This window comes from Micropterus salmoides, unplaced genomic scaffold, assembly GCF_014851395.1.
Source record: "Micropterus salmoides isolate LMB-PRFRI ecotype aquatic unplaced genomic scaffold, ASM1485139v1 Ms_hic_scaffold_6, whole genome shotgun sequence".
Classification (NCBI taxonomy): domain Eukaryota; kingdom Metazoa; phylum Chordata; class Actinopteri; order Centrarchiformes; family Centrarchidae; genus Micropterus; species Micropterus salmoides.
Genome location: NW_024044348.1, coordinates 9022338 through 9041100, shown reverse-complemented (window position 1 = coordinate 9041100; position 18763 = coordinate 9022338). Strand labels below are relative to the sequence as shown.

General features: G+C 38.5%; 1 long non-coding RNA gene across 1 annotated transcript; it reads right to left on the bottom strand.

Moving 5' to 3' along the window:
• Positions 1 to 11037: 11037 nt before the first annotated feature.
• On the bottom strand, positions 11038 to 12204 carry LOC119890462. The gene is made up of 3 exons (XR_005442234.1): positions 11866 to 12204; positions 11657 to 11715; positions 11038 to 11528 (listed from the first exon to the last, which is right to left on the bottom strand). It is a non-coding gene; the product is annotated as an uncharacterized LOC119890462 (long non-coding RNA).
• Positions 12205 to 18763: the final 6559 nt, after the last annotated feature.

The following is an 18763-nucleotide window of genomic DNA, read 5'->3' as shown; positions in this document are numbered from 1 at the left end:
AAAAGGTGCCAGATTTATGGTCGGCTAGCACTTAGAGAAAGCAACTTTGACCCCTTCCCCTTCTTCTCTGGGGAGGAGAAAGGAATTTAGAGTAGCTCCAAATTTATTCAATATAAAATGCACAAATCCACAACGTTGTTCACTACAAATATAATCTGTGAATCAACTCGATTCTTTCAGGCAGCATTACCAACCACAGAAAGTGGACAACTGTCCCAGGGATCCCGACCCTCAGGAGCTCTGAGTGCACCAGGTATTCTGTGTGTCAATTGGTTTGTGGTAATATGAGTTGAACCTTTGTTTGGCAGTATACACCATCAAGGTACAATATCCCCTTAAGTAATAAGCGCCTTAAGGTGGTACCTGCAGTATAACCCAATGCTGAGTCAAAAATCACATTTAATTGATTTTGCACTTTGTTACGAATCTCAGATGGAAGCCCAGGGAGAGGAGGTTAGTATAATTTCTCCAGGGCAGAAGAAAATGCGGAAACAGGAGTACGTTTGCAAAGAAAAGGGTATTTATTTACAATATAACAAAAAGTGTCTCTTAATGCTCAGTAAACAGAAAACACCTCCCAAAAGGGAAGCGAGCAACAATGGTCCTTTTAAAAGGGAACGAAGGTATTGGTTAAACAAATGCAAAAGTAAATTACTACACTTAACCGCAGGCCACTGTTGCCACTGCCGGTGTATCACCAAAATCTGTGACCTATCAGATTCTGTGACTACACCCAAACGACGATGTTTTCCTAACCATAACCAAGTACTTTTGGTGCCTAAACCCAACCAAGTACTTTTGGTGCCTAAACCCAACCAAGCACTTTTGGTGCCTAAACCCAACCAAATACTTTTGGTGCCTAAACCCAACCAAATACTTTTGGTGCCTAAACCCAACCAAGCACTTTTGGTGCCTAAACCCAACCAAACTGCAACTGCTTCACATTGTCAACAAAGCCTCTGGCGCTTAACTTCCCATTTGAGTCACAGAATCTGATAGGTCAAACATTTTGGTGTCACACCAGTTATTGTCTCTGCCAACTGCCACATGCTCGCCGCAGAATCCAAACACTTGGTAACACTGTCTCTTTCGCTGTAGACCACCATACTCTCACCCACAGCAGCGTCCTTCACCAGCCCTTATACTCTCCACTGATTAGGAGAGTGGAATCAGCCACGCTCCTCACGTTGTTGCTTGCAGCATTGGGGGCGGGGCAAGGTCCTGCTTAGGGCAGGGAGGGAAAACACACAAGCACAACATCCCATATATACACAATGGTAATTGTGAATCAATTTACAACAATTAAATTGACACATAGCAAATTTCAGTTAGTCAGATTGTCAGATAGTAGAGCTCTAGGCAAACTATACTATGTTGCTGTGTATATTCTGCTCTGTGCACTTCACGTGGGTATTTGAAGGCAACAGGATACTTAGACCATTGCAAAGAGAGTGGGAGGAAGGGGCCTGGGGTCAACAGCTAATTTTTTAAACATTAATGTAAATGTATACCCTTATTTTAATATATTGTTAAATTATGTGTATTTAACAGTGCTAAATGCAAAGTAGGATGAAAAATAAAAATCATTAATTATGAAATCCCTTCAGATTCTCTGGATTGACACTGAGAGAAAGAAGCAAAGAAAGAGACACTATGAGCAGTTCTGAACTTAATAAAACTGCTAAGATACCACTTTTTCCACACTGTCCTGCACTGAGTGGGAGTTAGAAGTAGCTAAGACCGCAGTGCTTGCTCCAAATTGGGAGAATAGTGGGTAAAAATGCTAAAAAACACATAGTATTATATAAACAATCTCCAATCTTGGACAGTTGATTTCAATAGGTTTGGAATATGCAGCAATAATGACATACAAATTAATTTTACTGAAGCTCTGTGTGCTTACAGAATGAAGTGGACAGAGAAGTGATTCAAATGAATTCCACCACATTTATACACACTACACACACAATATGAACCATCTGCACTCATACTCATTAGTATAAAACATAGGCTGAATATGAGTGTTTAGGAACAACACTCAACCATCTTTACAAACAACTAGATGAATCCAAAGCGTTGGACAGATGGGCATTTTTCACAATGTATTAGATGACAATGGAGAGATGAGTCAGATCTACAACACACACACACACACACACAGACACACAGTTCCAAAGAGAAGAATGGAATAAGAATTGGTTTTAACTGAGAGATGATTCATTTAACCACAGTGAATCAGTCTGTCTGCGTGTTGGGAGGATTGATACGAACCATAGAATCACTTGGACACAAACAGAAATGTTTCATACACCATATTGCATCAAGGGCTGTGTGTAAATCACAGGCTGTGAGACAGCCGTGAAAATCTCCAAAACTACAGTACGTCCAGAATGGCAGACCAAATCTTAGCCAGACTGCTTTCAATTGAGGCTTGGATACACACATGGAGATATCAATTTTTGTAAATCAGGATCAAATCCCACTCATAGATGATTGAAAACCAATTCACATCCTAGTAGAAGTGGGTCTCAGTTTGGCCTCTGAGCTCATAATGTTCTTTATACCACTTTGACACATAATCCAGAGCAATATGCAATGGCTGTGACTGCAGCATGAAACATGGCTGCTTATAAACGTCCTCCTTCCCCACTGATTCTGCCTGATGTCACCGAGGAGGTAATCACTGCGACTAAATGCTATGGCCTCAAGTGCAGGAGGATGCATCTGTATTCCTCATCTAGCCTGCAGCTTTCTGTTTTGGTTTTATTTATTAGCATACTGTGCACACTCATGCTGTTACCACAGCAACCACTGCAGATAGGTTAATGATGCTTGAACCTTGAAAATGGACACAGTCACTTACAAACAACAGCATGGTCTAAATATTAGATGCTATGAAATTGATAAAAGTTGAAAACATCAGATTTGCCCACACATGTTCCATGTGTCTGAACATGTAGTGTAACGTCCAAGTTGTAAGAGATAGTGTGGGCATGCTAACTGAGAGGAAAATTTCATAATGGTTTGCCTCTCAGTCCTCTCAGTCCCATCCGACAGCCATGCACTCTCATCCCCAGCCCTCTGCATTATTCTTTCGGTCTGTTCCTGTCTCTAGCCCCAACTGCCTACACCTGCCATCCTCAAGCTGTCCACCAGATGGCCTCAGACTTTCCCTCCTTTACCCATGACCTGACCGCCCCACAAATTTACACCGCTGTCTTTTTGTGTGATTAAATCATTAAACTGCACAAGATCTGCCTCAGCTGTCTGCGTTTTGGTCTTAGCCCTGTATTCCTGCTGCCCTGTTTGCACCATCTGTGTCAAATCAGTGGCTAAAGCTCACTAATTAATTTGTATCTTGCTTGTTTAAACTATACACAAATGACCTGTTGTTCAAATAAATAGTATGTTAGTGTTAAATTAACTACTATAACGGTATTGTATTATAAATTACATTGTTTTGCCAGTAAAATTGGATGCAAGGTGAACAAGCTTGAGCAACAGTAATTTAGGTAGCCTAATATTTTCACTCTCATGTCAGCCTTCTCCGAAACAACTCATTTAGCAGAGATATTAAGAGACATTTGCCTCAGCAGTTACCCAACCACCCACATTAGAGTCTTTCTCGCTTCTGCTTGGGAAGAAGGTACCGGATACACCAGACCAGCACTCAGAGGCTCAGGAAGAGCTTCTTCCCTCAGGCCCACTAGGATGCTAATTGAGATCACTGCCAAAGACTGCCCCCCCTCCTACACACACATATTTATTACCATTTCAATTCTGTTTAAATTATTATGATTACAGGATTACAATGCAGGATTGTTGTGATTGTACCTTTATATGATTACATTTTAAATACGCTTGTTTCAAAACTTTTGTTATATGGACAATTCATTTCCTGCACAAAAGTCAAATAACAGTGCTCCAGATCAATAAGACTGTTCCCCAGAGCACACGCGTCCAAATCCCCTATTATTATCAAAGGCTCTATCGGAAAGAACTGTTCATTTTGAGTGTACACTGTGTGGATGTGAGCTGAATGAAATTCAGTTGGTACACCTCAACCTCCTGAACCATGCATGTTTTTTCCTCAGGTTATTTTCCATGTTCAGTGGATGTTTGAACCTGCTCTACTCTGACATTGTACCAATCTGTGTCTTTACTTCAGGCGGTGACCTCACGAAGCAGTGTTACCCTTTAGCTTTTATGTACAGCCACGCAGTGGGGGTCACCAGGCCAACAGGTACTGAACTGTGAGCCTGGCCTCTGGAGTTGGCTGTCATTATTCTGAGCACAGTTTTTGCATCTCACACCAATAGTGTTATTATTAACCTTTGAAACAGCATTAATAAATGCAGCCTTACCAAAAGGGTAACAAAAGCACAGAACAGCTACTAAATGGACCTTGTAGTGAGATTGTTTTGTCAGGGTCAAAAACAAACCTCCAAGCTCAACTTTTAAGGTTAAGAGAGATGAGTAGTCCTCAACATAATGGAGATTTTAAGATTTACACCTTCCATGATAACTGGGCAAACTCTTGATCATTTGTGTTGTTGTCATGAATAATGCAGCTTCTCTGAACTCTTGCTTTATGTTTTTGCTCCCAGGGTCTTTGAGGAACATAAAAGGATCTGCCATGATGATAATGTGATTGTGATTAGTTAACCCTTTCATCTTGTAGGTTTGTCAGTGAGCTGTGTTAGCAATGCTTCTTGGAACTTCTGACTCAGACCCTATCTCTAAAACTTGGTACCTATGGTAAAAAGGCTCAGATCTAGATCTGGTCCACATGTAACTTTCTATCTAACTATCTGATATATTGTGGCTTGTTGGATTGTTACTAAAACAATTTAGATCTTAGTGTAGCTAAACAATGATTTTTGTCTTTATACTGCCTAAATAATAACCCAGGGCATGCAGTTTTCTTAAATACAGTGTCCCTGCTGACTGATAACGAGTAACATTTCAGGTAATGTCAGGTAATCATATGCAGCTCTGTCTGACTACTGAACCTAATTGGGTCATAAAGAGCCATGACAATTATAACTGTTTGTCTGCTTTATATTGGGCATTGGCATTCACATATTTGCTGAAAAACAGGATTAACTATTGGCAAAAGAATTGAGAAAAAAAGAAAAACATGACTCTGGATGTTGTCAAAGGAATCATTGTCTAGCCAGTTTTCGTGGAAGGAAGAGTCAAGTTAGTGCTGAAAGTCCTGAAAGAAGCCATAGCTTCCCTTTAATGAAGCTTATGCTTTTATAGCCGCGGTGCAGGGGTCTGCAGCATGTAATTACACAAGAACACTTATTAGACTCAGGAAAAGGTCACAGAAGGTGGGAGTCTGTGCTAAGAGCTTAAACTTAACTGTTACACTTTTGAGTAGTTAACTTACACATGAAAGAGTGCATTTGCGACTCCCTAAATTACAATCAAAAAGTCAATTAGATGCAAACACAAGAGAATATTTTTGAGCTGCTTTTTTCTCCTTTTGTTTCTTTTTCTATATTTGTCTTATAGTTTAATTAGTAAAATTATGAATTTCTGTTTGGGGCTGATTGAATGTCTCTTTACAGTTTGTGGAGATGAAAAATTGCTCTGACTCCAGATGAGAATCTTTAAGAGAAATGGTTATACACCTGGTGTGAATAGAATAACTGTAGAGCTACTAACAAAGCACTGCAGCTACTAAAGACTTTCATTAGAGTTATTTATGCAATGTACATAAACTGTATATAAGGCAGTTTATTTAAACTTCCATTCAATCACAGTACAATGGAGTTGTTGAGTGCCTCTTGAAACTCTGCCACATGGTCACTTATTTTAGCTCAGTGTGTGTGCATGCTTTCCACATGCTGTAAGCAATTTGTGTGGTAGTTGGCAAGACAGTTGAACCAGTGCGGTAATCTCTGGATCGTGCTGCTACATGAATGGTGGCTGAGGCTTTGTGAGTATCCTGACTGTCTGTCTGGTTGCCAGACCATGGGAATGAGCCCATCCCCGCCACAGTCTGCGTGTGAACGACCCTGTTAATGCCCACATTGTACTTGACTGAGACAGAAATTTCAGCGGTGTGAAAGACTCCTTTTTCCCTAATATTATTCTTGTTTCATTTTCCAACATGGTCCTGATGTAATATTGCCATTTTAGGTCCCCTTGGACTTGCAATATACAGTATATGAGCCCTTTCATTAATTAGTCATTTAGCTGACGCTTTTATCCAAAGCAACTTACTATTGCTACTGTTTGTATATCAGAAGTCCTCTGGAGCAACTAAGGGTTGTCTTGCTGTGTCACAGTGGGAATCAAACCTAGCGGGAATCAAACCTAGGTCTCCCACACCAAAGTCATTTGTCTTATCCAGTGTGCCATTGCCACCCCAACCATGCATGAAGCCCAGCCCCCATAAGTTTCTGTTTTCACCTCTGTCAAACTTTTTGTTCTTGCACATCACAACTCATACAGTTTATGATAATTACAATAGCAGATTTACTATTACAATTCTTTGTATTTCTTTAAACAATAGGTCCTTGATCTCAGACAGAAATAGACAAAATCAGGTTCTGCATGTCATAGCTATCAAGCTATGTAATAGACTGAGGCTAAAGCTGCATGTCTCAGGCAAAAAGTCAGCCTCCTCCCCACCACCCCAATGATACCCTTGAAATTATTTTTTCCTTTTATTTCAGTGTAGAGTTAGTAAGTATGATATGGAAAAATGGAAGATCAAACTAAAAGTTTATTTTAACATAATCCATGCTTGGCTGCTTACTGTAAGACAGAAGTTATGATTTATGTTTCACTAATGCTACAAGAGAAAAGCTTTTGAGGGCCAACAGATATGCTTGGCAAACTGCTGGAGTGTAAACTTCCCCAAATTCAATAATGAACGGAGAGAGCTGCTAACATTAGCCTAAAGTCTGACAGCATCAAGGACTGGTTTCCACACTATTGGGAAAGACTAAAGTGGATTTTGTCGTTGTGAACAGGGCCTTTTTAAAAATATGGAACCTGAAGCCCTTAAAAAGCTAATGTAGTTACACTACTCTTCAAAACATGCCCACACCTTATTAAACTAGTTTTTATCATTCGTTAAACAATTTTGTTTTAAGCTCCATACCTCATTCTTCCTGCTGTTTTACATACTGTGCATGTTAAAAGTTTTATTTGTTATGGTTTGCTTTATTGGTATTGTGGCTTTCTGGTTTTGGTCCTGTAATTTGTTGTTTGAATTATTTGTTTATATAGGGAGGCGATTTCCTCAGTAAAGTAAAGAACTCAAGGAAAATACATTAGTTGTTAACACTCCTTGATAGTCAAAAGCCCTTTCAGAGACACACTGCACAGCTATTTCCAAAGCAACCATAAAAATGAGCATATGACGTAAATATTTTTTGGTTTTGGTGTCATGAAACAAAGCTTTTCCAATTCTGTTCTCCCACAATGAACTTGAAGAGGTGTTGAATACATAACTTTTTCCATTTTTCACAAAAATACTGAATGACTCCAGATTCTCAAATGAAATTGAGCCTTTGAGACATTTCCTAGACACAGTAGGTTATAGCTGGGCATTTATGGAGAATGATATAACCAGTGGGAAAATATTCCTTGAAGTTAACATTGAGGTATTGTACAGGAAGATCAAAGATTATGGTGAAGTTAGCCAGTGGCCTTTTTGTTCCACATTGCTGTAAATCTACAAAAACTGGCAATTGCTATCCTCCTGTCTGACTTCTAACACCTATTAAATGCTAATGTGGCATCTCTAACAGGGCAAATGCTGCTGGGGGCAAGAGATAAATTTTCCCTAATATCCAAAACATGCCTTTCATAGGGTTATTTAAACAAACATGGAAAACTTCCTCTCCCGGCTGGATGAAATTATATAATAAATAATGAATCCTGAAATTTCCAGACATTACTGTTTGCTCATTGCATTTTCAAGATTTTCAACTGCTTGTGTAATTTTGTTTCACTACACAATCATGTATGATTCTCCTAACAGACATTCACTCTTCCACTTAATAAATATAACTTACTTGTTAGTTGGCCCAGAACTGAGTATCTTGGTGTGTGGCAAGTCCCTTCTTCAATTCAGCCTAAAACTTGCTTTGGATCACTGAAAGTCACAAGAGAGTGATTATAATTGGCACAGGGCCTTCTGTCCAGATTTGAATGTGCACTCATCTCACACAATTCTGCAGCAATCAAATGCAAGAATAAATGAACTGTTACAGAACATTACATCAACATTTTCCTTTTTGCAATCTACAAATGTGAAAGAGTTTGTGCACTCCAGGCTTTTCAAGAAGTAGTGTCACATATGTGTAGAAAAGAGCAGTCCCATCCCATAGGGAAATTGGCTGCGCACTGACAAAAAAAAGTAGAAGATGATCTTCATATGCAAAATAAATGATATGCATCATGTGCAAAAGGTGTCAAAAATGTGTCAAAGAAGTGAACATTTCAGTCATGGGATCATCTTCAGCAATGTTTACAGACCATGTAATTGCTGGTGGTGGCATTCTGCAAACCAAATTACAGTGCAGTCAAGAAATACAATATGGATTTTACAAACTCATTTACCAAAATTATTTACAGGAAAGATAAACTGGTTCATTCTACTTGAGTTTAATGGTTTTGTTGCATAGAGAAAAACAGGCAGTGACATCTGTGAAGGCTGTGAAAAATCTTGCGGATTACATCAAGGACCTCATTCAAGTGAACCATTTCCAACACAGATCGGACACGCTGAGCGTCCGAGAAATGTCAAAGAAACAATGGAATTAAATCCAATGAATTCCTTTGTGCATCTTTCAAGATATTTTCTGAAAGGCCTGATGATTTGTGTGCCTCTGTGATTTCTGTGCCTGTTTCCTTTATCTGTCTCACTGTTTGTGTAAGTCTGGATTTTTGGGGCGGCAGACGTTCCAGCTCACGACTGGATGATGATGTCATCCCTGTGGAAGGTCTCTGTTTTTCTGCTTTGTTCCAATGAGGAGCAAGCAGTGATGTGTTATTGAAAAGGCTGGGGCTAAAACACCAATTTTCATCTTTTTATATTCTGCTTTGGTGAGCAAAGTTATCGTTAATATTCATAGCACTGCACAGTGAGGTTTATCAATGAACCTGTGAGAAATCTGATGAATGTCAGTCCCCTGCCAAAGACTCTTTTATGTCACACATATTTGTTTGGGTGACAAAATTAAAAACAGCAGTTACCTGCAAAAGAAAAGCTGCCAACAGTGTTTACTCATAGGAAATCTTTTGTGTGACACAATTTATGCAGTTTTACCCCAAAGCGTGGTCATGCTGCAATCATCCTGTCCCACTTTATGTCAAATGTGCTTTATTGGGTCAGTATCTGGGACTTTGCAGGTCACTGGAATAAACTAAACAAAATGTTCCTGGAATGGTAACATGCACCTGTGTAAGAAAGCTTGAAGCAGTGAAGATGCTGCACAAAGAGACATTGCTATGAGACGTGCTGGAAGAATCTGCTCTTCATCTTTCTACACAGCACAAAAGTATCACCCACCTCCATCACACAGCATTCATAACATTGTAACACTGTCTTCTCATTGGAGTCTATGAAGTATCTAGGTCTTGCTTTGTATTTTTTGTTCTTTACAATAACTGTTCGATTACAGATGGTTTCTTACAGAATAACACTGGGACTGTTTTGACATTCATCTTGTTCATGTTAATATCACTGCTGAACAGACGCCAGGTGTTGAGCACTGTAAGGGTTATATGGGTCATTTTGAAGGTATTTATGTATAATGACTTACTGTTGTGAAAGCAAGGGGAGATTAGTAGGTTTCCATTAGAGATATTGCATTGCGTCCTATTCAGTGTAACAGTATGTGCAATAAACCAGCACAGTAACCTGACCTTTTTAACATACACTATAGCTCTCATCTTTTTTGATTCGTTTTATGATGTTTCACATCTGCTGTTTTGTCGTTTGTGTCATTCATTAGTTTCAGTCAAGTAGCAGCCGCTGCTAACAAAGCTCCTAAGCAATTACAGTTTGACTCACCTTGTTACATCCAGATCAAGCAAATATTGACAGGCATCTTTAATCCATCCTTGTTGGACCATTCTCTTACTGTAGTTAATCTGTGATTATCAAATTATTTTTTCTGCAGTCAGTATTGTGCTAACCAAGCTAGCCATTACACTAGCTGTCTGAGCCTAACGTGTTGCTAATACATTATGTGTAGCTGTTAATGTAGCTGTTGGTGTTATGATTCTCTCTTTAGTTTTAGTCTTGTGCTACTAGATTAATTGCTGTATTGTACTGGTGATACATCGTTTCCACCAGGCATGAGGAACAATGTAACTAAAAAGTTTAGTCCATATTTCTTTTTCTTGTTACTGTGACAGTTTAATTTTTACAACTGAACCGCTCCTCACATCTGGCTGCCTTCACTGCTCCTGCTCCTATGCTCTGGAGAGCCCTCCCTGCCTAAAGTTTCCCAATCTGACTCTTAATCTTTTTATCCAATCTTTTTATTAATATAGAGGTTTTTTGTTTTGTTTTTTAAAATTTAAAGTGGCCTTGGGTTACATGAAAGGCACTTCAAATGCATTTCAGCAAAATGTATTTAAATATCAAAAGTAAAATTATTATGCAGAAAAATTATCCCTGCTTGTTTTTTACTATTATGTACAATGTTTTTGGATTAATATTACTGTTGCACTAATGTGTATGTAGCATTTTACTGCTGTAAATGCTGTAGTTGCTGTCCTGTGAGAACCACATATCTCTAAAAGAATTCAAGAAAAACTGAATTTTCTCAACCCATAAAGGAACACTTAATCATTTAGTTTATGAGAAAAATATATACATATAGCTCAAAATCACCAAATTTGAAAATACATGGTTTTTACTGGACAGGAAGGGTATGAAACATTGTAATCCAAAAAGTAACCAGTAACTAGGTCAGATGTAGTGGAGGAAAAAGTACAATATTTGCCTATAAAGTTGCATAAAATGGAAATACTCAAGTAAAGTAGCTTAAATTTGTACTTAAGAGTACTTAGTTACATTTCACCATTAAAATTTGCTTTTTTATTTCTATCGCTATCTTTAACACTACTGTTCTCACAATGTCACAGTTTCTTCCCACACGTATTATAGTGAGAGCAGAAGAACTTAATTTGTAAGGGAATATTTGTGAATGCATATATATATATATATATAGCAATTTTCAGTCCTAAAGTAACTTTTCAAAAAAAATGCTATATTTCATTTGCAGACTGTATATCACATTCTGTCCTTTTAAGTTTCTTGTAGTTTGTAGAGTTGCAACTTTGCTGCCTTTGTATATTGTAATTCTGCTTCTCTACATTGTAATTCTGCTACAGCTACACTGGTCTGTCCTGGATGAATCATAGATATGTCATTGTGATATTGAGAAGGTCAGTCTATCATTATCAAGCATCTACAGTCTGATCACAGGTGAAGGTATTGGTTGATGCTGACATCTGGTGGTAGAAAATGCATCAGCACAATCTTGTCACTGTTGGAGGGGAAAACAATACAAATAAATAAATAAATAAATACAAAATTAACACTGGGGGAAAAATTTGTTACACAATGTTAATGTGAGACACTGTTTTCCTACTCCCATTGAACTAATTCCGTCACCTCTATTACAGGAGACAGTCGAATTCATCCACCTTCATTTGTTTATCCATTTAGTCATGCTGCAAAGACAAGATGCCTTATTTATGGGTCATTTATACAGTGACAATTCATCAAGAAAATGCATCATAATTTATTTGATGTTTGTGAAACAAACAATAGGTTAATTAACTAAACATGTCAAAATTGTTAGGTTTTGTTTTAAAACAGACCCAAGGGTGGACACAGACTCAGTAAAGATGTTTTTAGGAGAACAGCAGTCTGGTGGAAATGTGAGCAGAGATGGTTTGAGTTGAAACGTTGAGTAGTTGCAGGTTGACTTGAGATGCGGGCACCAGAATACTGAAGCAACATTATGTAGTAATTATATCTTGAAAAAACAGCTTGAAAATCTTTTTGATGGTACACTGACTTGTAATAGGGTGAATGGCGTCTCTGTCAATGCCAGTTTGGGCCCGCAGCAAACACTAGAATCCTGGGCAGGACATTTACCATGACAATGGCATATTACTTTACGGCATGATGTCACACAGCAACACGACTCTTCAGCTAGCAAGCTATAAGAAGAAGCAAAAAGGATATAATGTACAATGTAAGTTCTTTGGAAGAAGCTAGCTCGGTATTCTCAGAATGGATATCATGGCAGAGTCTCCGAAGAGACTGAAATAGAAGACACTGTCGGAGGAAGCGAGAAGGGGAAGAGACAGAAGAGGACGTTTACAGAAGAAGCTAGAGAAAAAGAGTGTGAACAAGCAAGAGGCTCCCAGACATCGGCGAGAATTTTATGAAATAGAAGGCTACCAAGCTGGTATTCCTTATTTAGGATCAGTAAAGTATTGCTTTCTTGTGCTGTCACACGTACTTGATGTTTGGCTGTGTAAGCAAAGTTGTGGACTAGTTTTTGATCATAAGTAATGTAATTATAACAAATGCATGTGTACAGATGTCCTTAATTACAACAGCAGTGGATTACATTACTGAACTGTAGGGGCGCCAAATCACACAAAAGAACACATTTTGCACAATGTTACTTTAACAAAGGCATGAAGGAAAGCAGTCACAAAAACACTTGCAATTGCACTACAAAGGGTTTTGGCCGTGAGCTACCACACCATTGAGTAGAAGGAAACAATGACAAATGACAGGATGCCAGGAGTATTTCAGCAGAAAGCAGATGAGAAGAATGCCATCAGGTGTGGCGAAGAGCCAGGTGTCCGGAACGCAACACGCCCACAACACAAACACACAAGGGCTGCGGTCGAAAAGTCTTTTTTGCTTAGGGAGGTTCCTAACTGAGTGAAGTGACCCGGAAGTATTGAAGTGGCAGCCATGATAAGAGCTGTTCTCTAAAAGTTAAGTTATGCTTCCCTTCTTATCTCCTTTAGCATACACCAGACTATTCTTTGCGAAAGGAAAGGAGATAATGCCGTCCCACAGTTCCTTGTGGCAGCAACATTTAAAGTGACACGTTCTCAAACTCAAACAATAAAATCCATTGACCACATTTAGCAAAATCCTATCTATTTTAATACTTGAATAAGACACTTACAATTTCCATATTTCTTTTGGCTTGTTTTATTTTGGCTTTGTTGTAATCTACTGCAGTTTCAACACCATAATGTGTTTCGGGTGTGCTATAAAAGTGTTATTAGAATTTTCTATAACCTAAGCAACAAGGGTCCTTTTTAAAAGGGAACTAAGGTATTGGATAAATGCAAAAGTAGTGATGGCAAACTGGCACACACAAGCCAACAGTGCAAACAAAAAACAGTAAATCACTACACTTAACCGCGGGACTCCCACTGTTGCCACTGCTGGTTACTGTCTCTGCCAACTGCCACACACTCACCAGAGACTCCAAACACTCTGTAACACCGTCTCTTTCACTGTAGACCACCGTACTCTCACCCTCAGTGGCTTCCTTCACCAGCCCCCCCTACTCTCCACTGATTAGGAGAGTGGAATCAGCCGCGCTCCTCAGGTTGCTGGCTGCAGCATTGGGGGCGAGGCAAGGTCCTACTTAGGGCAGAGAGGGAAAACACACAAGAACAACATCCCTTATACACATAAACGGCCCATGGGTCGTAACAATACAATAATTGGGATTCATGTTGATAAATATGGTTGGGCAGGAGGGTGAGTGTGACCAAGCATTCTCAATGTGACAACCCTTTCCATTATTTGGTGACTGGTAGGCCTACCCTATAGGCCTTTTTGCCATCTTGATTATGAAGTAGGCTAATATATTCCACCGTGTTGTCCAGCTTTAGATGGCCTGCATTAAAACAACATGGAGTGCAGTGTCAAAGATGTGCTTTTTGTAGTCCATCTTCTGAACATTGTAGTTTCATCACGGCAGGTCACGTCAGTAACATCCGCCGTCGCATAATTACATCACCTAGAAAAGAGCAGTCAGATTCTCTGAGCCCCGCGGTTGTCTTTCCCTAAGTCCTTGTGAATTCTCCTTCACATCTTTCCTTGATCTCATGATGTTTTCCATCAAGGTCAAGGAAAAATGGTTCGGAAAGGGCAGGGCTGCGGTCGGAAAGCAAACTTTAGCATCGGGTACACTGGACCATTCTTTCTGAAAGAAAAGGAGATAATGCCGTCCCACAATTTCTTGTTCCTTGTTGTCACATTATCAACAGTTTTTTCAAATAAAAAAATGAGAAATATGTTTAGTTACTGATTTTCTGGAAATTTATCATGAAGTATATTTAATAGGTCCTATTGTAAATTATGTAAATGATGATTTTTATTCATTATCCAGAAAGCATCACACACATCACAGCAAGCAAACAGTAAATGTAGGCTAGATAAGGTGCTATTGTAACTAAAAGCGGCAGACTTGGTCCTCAAAGGAATCACTCTTGGTCTCAACTTTCCATTTGTCACATGTTAATAATCTGAAAGCTGCTTGTTCCTGTGATAAGTTGTTTTATCCTGACATTTCCGCCTCTCTTATGTCACATCAAAACCACTAAAAGAGACAGAAACCACTTTCACTTCTTTGCTTTTGAAAGTCAGTGGGTGGCTTTTGGATGGTGACAACTCAATAACTTTGAAAGTATCTTTTAACTGTCCTGGGTGATAACATTGTTTTTAAATTATGGCTTAAAAATGTTTGCCACCACCAGTCAGAAAAGGCTGGTGTTTTGGGAAGAATCTCCAGATATATAGACTGAAGTTCTGAAAAGTGCTGTTTGGCACAATAATTCAAAGCCATTATGTTTACCTGTGTCCCAAAGGAAAATAAAGGATAAACAAACATCAGATAATAATACAGATTTTTTTTTAGCCACTGTCACCCAGAGCCTGAGATGACTTATGACACAAATATCTGTTAACCACATAAAGGTGTGTCTTGTTTGTCAGAGCGTGGTTTTGATTTTAGCAGACAACAAAGTTGGAATATTTAGTCATCATTGCGGTATTTATTTTTTATATTGTACATGTAGATACTCTCCAGTGTAGTCATCCAAAGCAGAAGCTTCTAGAAAGAACCTGTGACGTGATGTGACAGATTTGTTTGTCCAAACAAGCTCTGCAAGTCAGCTTCCTTTGATTCATACCAACCACAAATGTGAAGGAAATCAGGGTTTACTTATCGAAATAAACTGAAAGTGTAAACCGAAACCACTGTGGTAACTCAGCTCAGAGGTCAACATTCTTCAGATTAATGGTGGATCAGTGTTAAAAGAGTTGCTTGTTGAGGCAAACCCACAGAGAATCATTACCCAACACTGTGGCTCTATGAAGCTTTTTAAACTCTTTTCATTGTTTCTTGCTCATTGTTGTACTTTTTACATCACATTTACTAGATGATTACATCTCATCCCCTAATGATCCAAGTTCTCATCAGCAGCAGGCAGCTGTTTTCAGAACATAAACTCTGCCAGGAACTACTTGGTGAAGAAAATCTACTTCAGAACTAAAGACCCAGATTTGTTTTTATTTCTCAGGAGTTGGTTAAGACCAAACCAGAGATAAAATGAGAGTGTTCGTCAGGTGGACAAAAACACAAATCCCAATGAATGCCAATGTTCCTAATGTTACAAATATATCAAATCAAAGAAGACAAATGTCAAGATAACCGTCTGTACTGAAATAAACAGGGGTAATCGTGATTAATAAAACCAGCTGCCCACCCCTACAAACATCACCATCATTTTGGCCCCTTATATAGCATGCGATCACCCAGGAGGAGCCACTCACCTGTGGGAGCCATCAGTCAGTCACCTCTTCGGTCTGGTACACACCATACCTGCTTACACAGGCACACACGTGTCACATGCATTTACAGTGATGGACTGAACACACACTCACACAACAGAACAACAGAAAATGACCTTATATAATAAATACATTAATATAATAAATAACACAATTAGACTGAGGTGTTTACATCACCTTTGCTGTTGTATTATGAGACTGAATTATTCGAGTTCACACAGACTTTGGCTCCATATAAATAATAACCTTAATATACACACATTTTAAAGCACCAACTTGTTAATACTTTTTATAGTAACATTGGATCAAAGCCTTAAATATAATGTGTATGGAGTCCCACATAGTGCCAAAAAGAGAGAATTATTACCAACTCTGTTGTTTTCTGCAGTATTTAGCCTGTTTTAGTTTTGAGGCACATTCTCTGAATGGTTCAGTTTTACTGCTGTCATAAAGCCACATCAGGTAACTGCTTTACGTAATAAACTTGGTGAAGAAAGTCGTCCATTCATTAGGAGTTTTTTTTTGTTGGTGGATACCAAATCAGAGCTAAAAGGAGAGTAACTGGAGTCAAGTAACTAGAGACATCATCCTGAATAAATATTAATGTTGCTTTGCGTCTGCTTGATAAGTAAATAGGCAGATGTTTGCGAGTATAGCTGCCTTTATAATTTTTGAGGTTTTCTGCTTCTTGGTGGCTAAACACAGACAAACAAACAAAACAATTAATGCAGCTTTTGTTATAAATGATCTGAATATAACAAAATAACACACATAAACTGGGATGTTTACATAACCCTTTCTGTTGTATTATTAGCTTGAATAATTAGTGTTCATACAAACTTGTTCTTTGGCTTCATGCAGGGAATAACCTTGCTGCTGGCCGTACTCAGTAGCTGTTTACATGTACCTTCGACTCCATGTAACTAAGTCTGCGTCCATTAATAAACCAGATTATTCTTCTACCACCTGAGGTGTTCACCTACCCACAGCCACAACACTTTAAATGACAAAAACATGCAGCCATCAGCTTTGTAATTTGAAGAAATTATTATCTTGTCCAAAGTGGCTTTTGGATGATATCCAAATGTACTTTTGATGCCATAAAATGCATTTTTTCACACATTAAGGAAAATACATAAGAGTCAAATTACACAGTGACCCAATTCTTTCTCATTACTGAGTGACAAACTAACATAACTATGTGACTGGTCAGCACACAAAAGTCAGCCTTTTATTACCAAGAACAATAATTTGGCACAGTTTCTTTTTCTGCATATATTGTACTCTTCTACTTTCCACTGACACTATTAAAACACATTTTCCTTTTATTGGGATCTTGAAAATCAAAGAAGGCTTGTGAGCTGCTTTTCTGATGTTTAAGAATTGTAAGGAAAAATAGACCCAGGAACCTCCAAAATAGGCTCATAAAGCCTTTATTGACTATACATAATGAAAATCTGATAAGCTGCAGCCAATGCATTTTGAATCGGTGTCCCCTAAAAAGGTTGTGAGCCTGATATGTGTTGGATTCAGATTATATCCAAGTGGAATAAAGGCATTTCTAACTATTTTGGAGTGCGTGTCTTAAAACCTTTTAAACTTTGCTGAACTGCCAATGAGCTAGTGGGCAAACTGAGCGGGGAACAAACCCAGTAAGCACCTGCTGTGCAACCAATTTCGATGTAATTTTCTTTTATCTATCAGGATAATGCACTCAGTATCAATACTGCTTTTTAGGGATGCATATATTAGAAACAACTAATTAAAATGCATGGAACAGTTGTAACTGATGCAGAGTCTGTTGATCAAGTGTACTGGTGTCCAGATTTCATTTTATATCTGAAAGCCTGAAGACTACTTTGTTCCCATGTAGACCTGTCTAAATGATTCCAAATAGTGATGCTACATATAATACTGGGACTGTCCCTGAAAGCAATATTTTTGTATGCAACCAAACACTGTTCATACCCATAAAACTTTACTGTGAAGATCCCAACCGAGTTTGGGAAAATGTGCATAAAATTATGTTTATACAAGACACCTTTAATATTTCTGTCTTATGGAATAGCGCAGCCATAAAAAACATGGAGTCCTGAGTTTGAATATATCACTCTGTGTAAAACTATATAGGTTCAATAAACAGGATGATGCAGGATATATAACAAATAGGATCATTTTAACAACCTTGAAACTACTTAAAGGTACGAAAGGGAAATCTGTATGGAAAGAGGATAAGGTAGGATGAAATGCTAACCAGTGAAATAAAGATAGGAAACGTTCGATTGTGTACAACGAGTATCAAAAGGTTAAACCTAAAAGATATCAAGGTAGAGTCATACAGCTTCCTCTCTTTCTGTCTTGGTCCCAGTGGTTTCTGCCAGACACGAACCTGAAGAAGATAATTCAACTCTGACAGTAAAGTATCCTCCCAGACCTGGACAAATAAATCCACACACACAGACACACATATCACATGCTCTTTGTGGGTTTTAGGAGGGTATCATTAATGCTTTTTGTGAGCTCACAGTAACGGAACAGTGGGACATAAACTGTAATCAAGCCCAGAGAGAAAGCTCAAAGCACACGGCTTTACAACCTGGCTCTGTCGGAAAAATAGCTTTACAGCAAGTCATGTTCTTTTGTTAAAACTGTAAGGACTTTCTTTTTGTTTTTAAATCTAAATTGACACACTGTTGCTGTACTGAACACCTCCTAAAAGCCGACTGATTCAGTATGCAGGGATGTGCCAGGCAGCTGTTATTCAAATGTCACAAGCATGTTGTGAAAGAGAGGACACCTTGAGTGTGATTACATGTTTTTATCTCAGATGAATGTTTCTTCTAGAGGCAATTTACTGCAAAATTTCATTTTCACTGA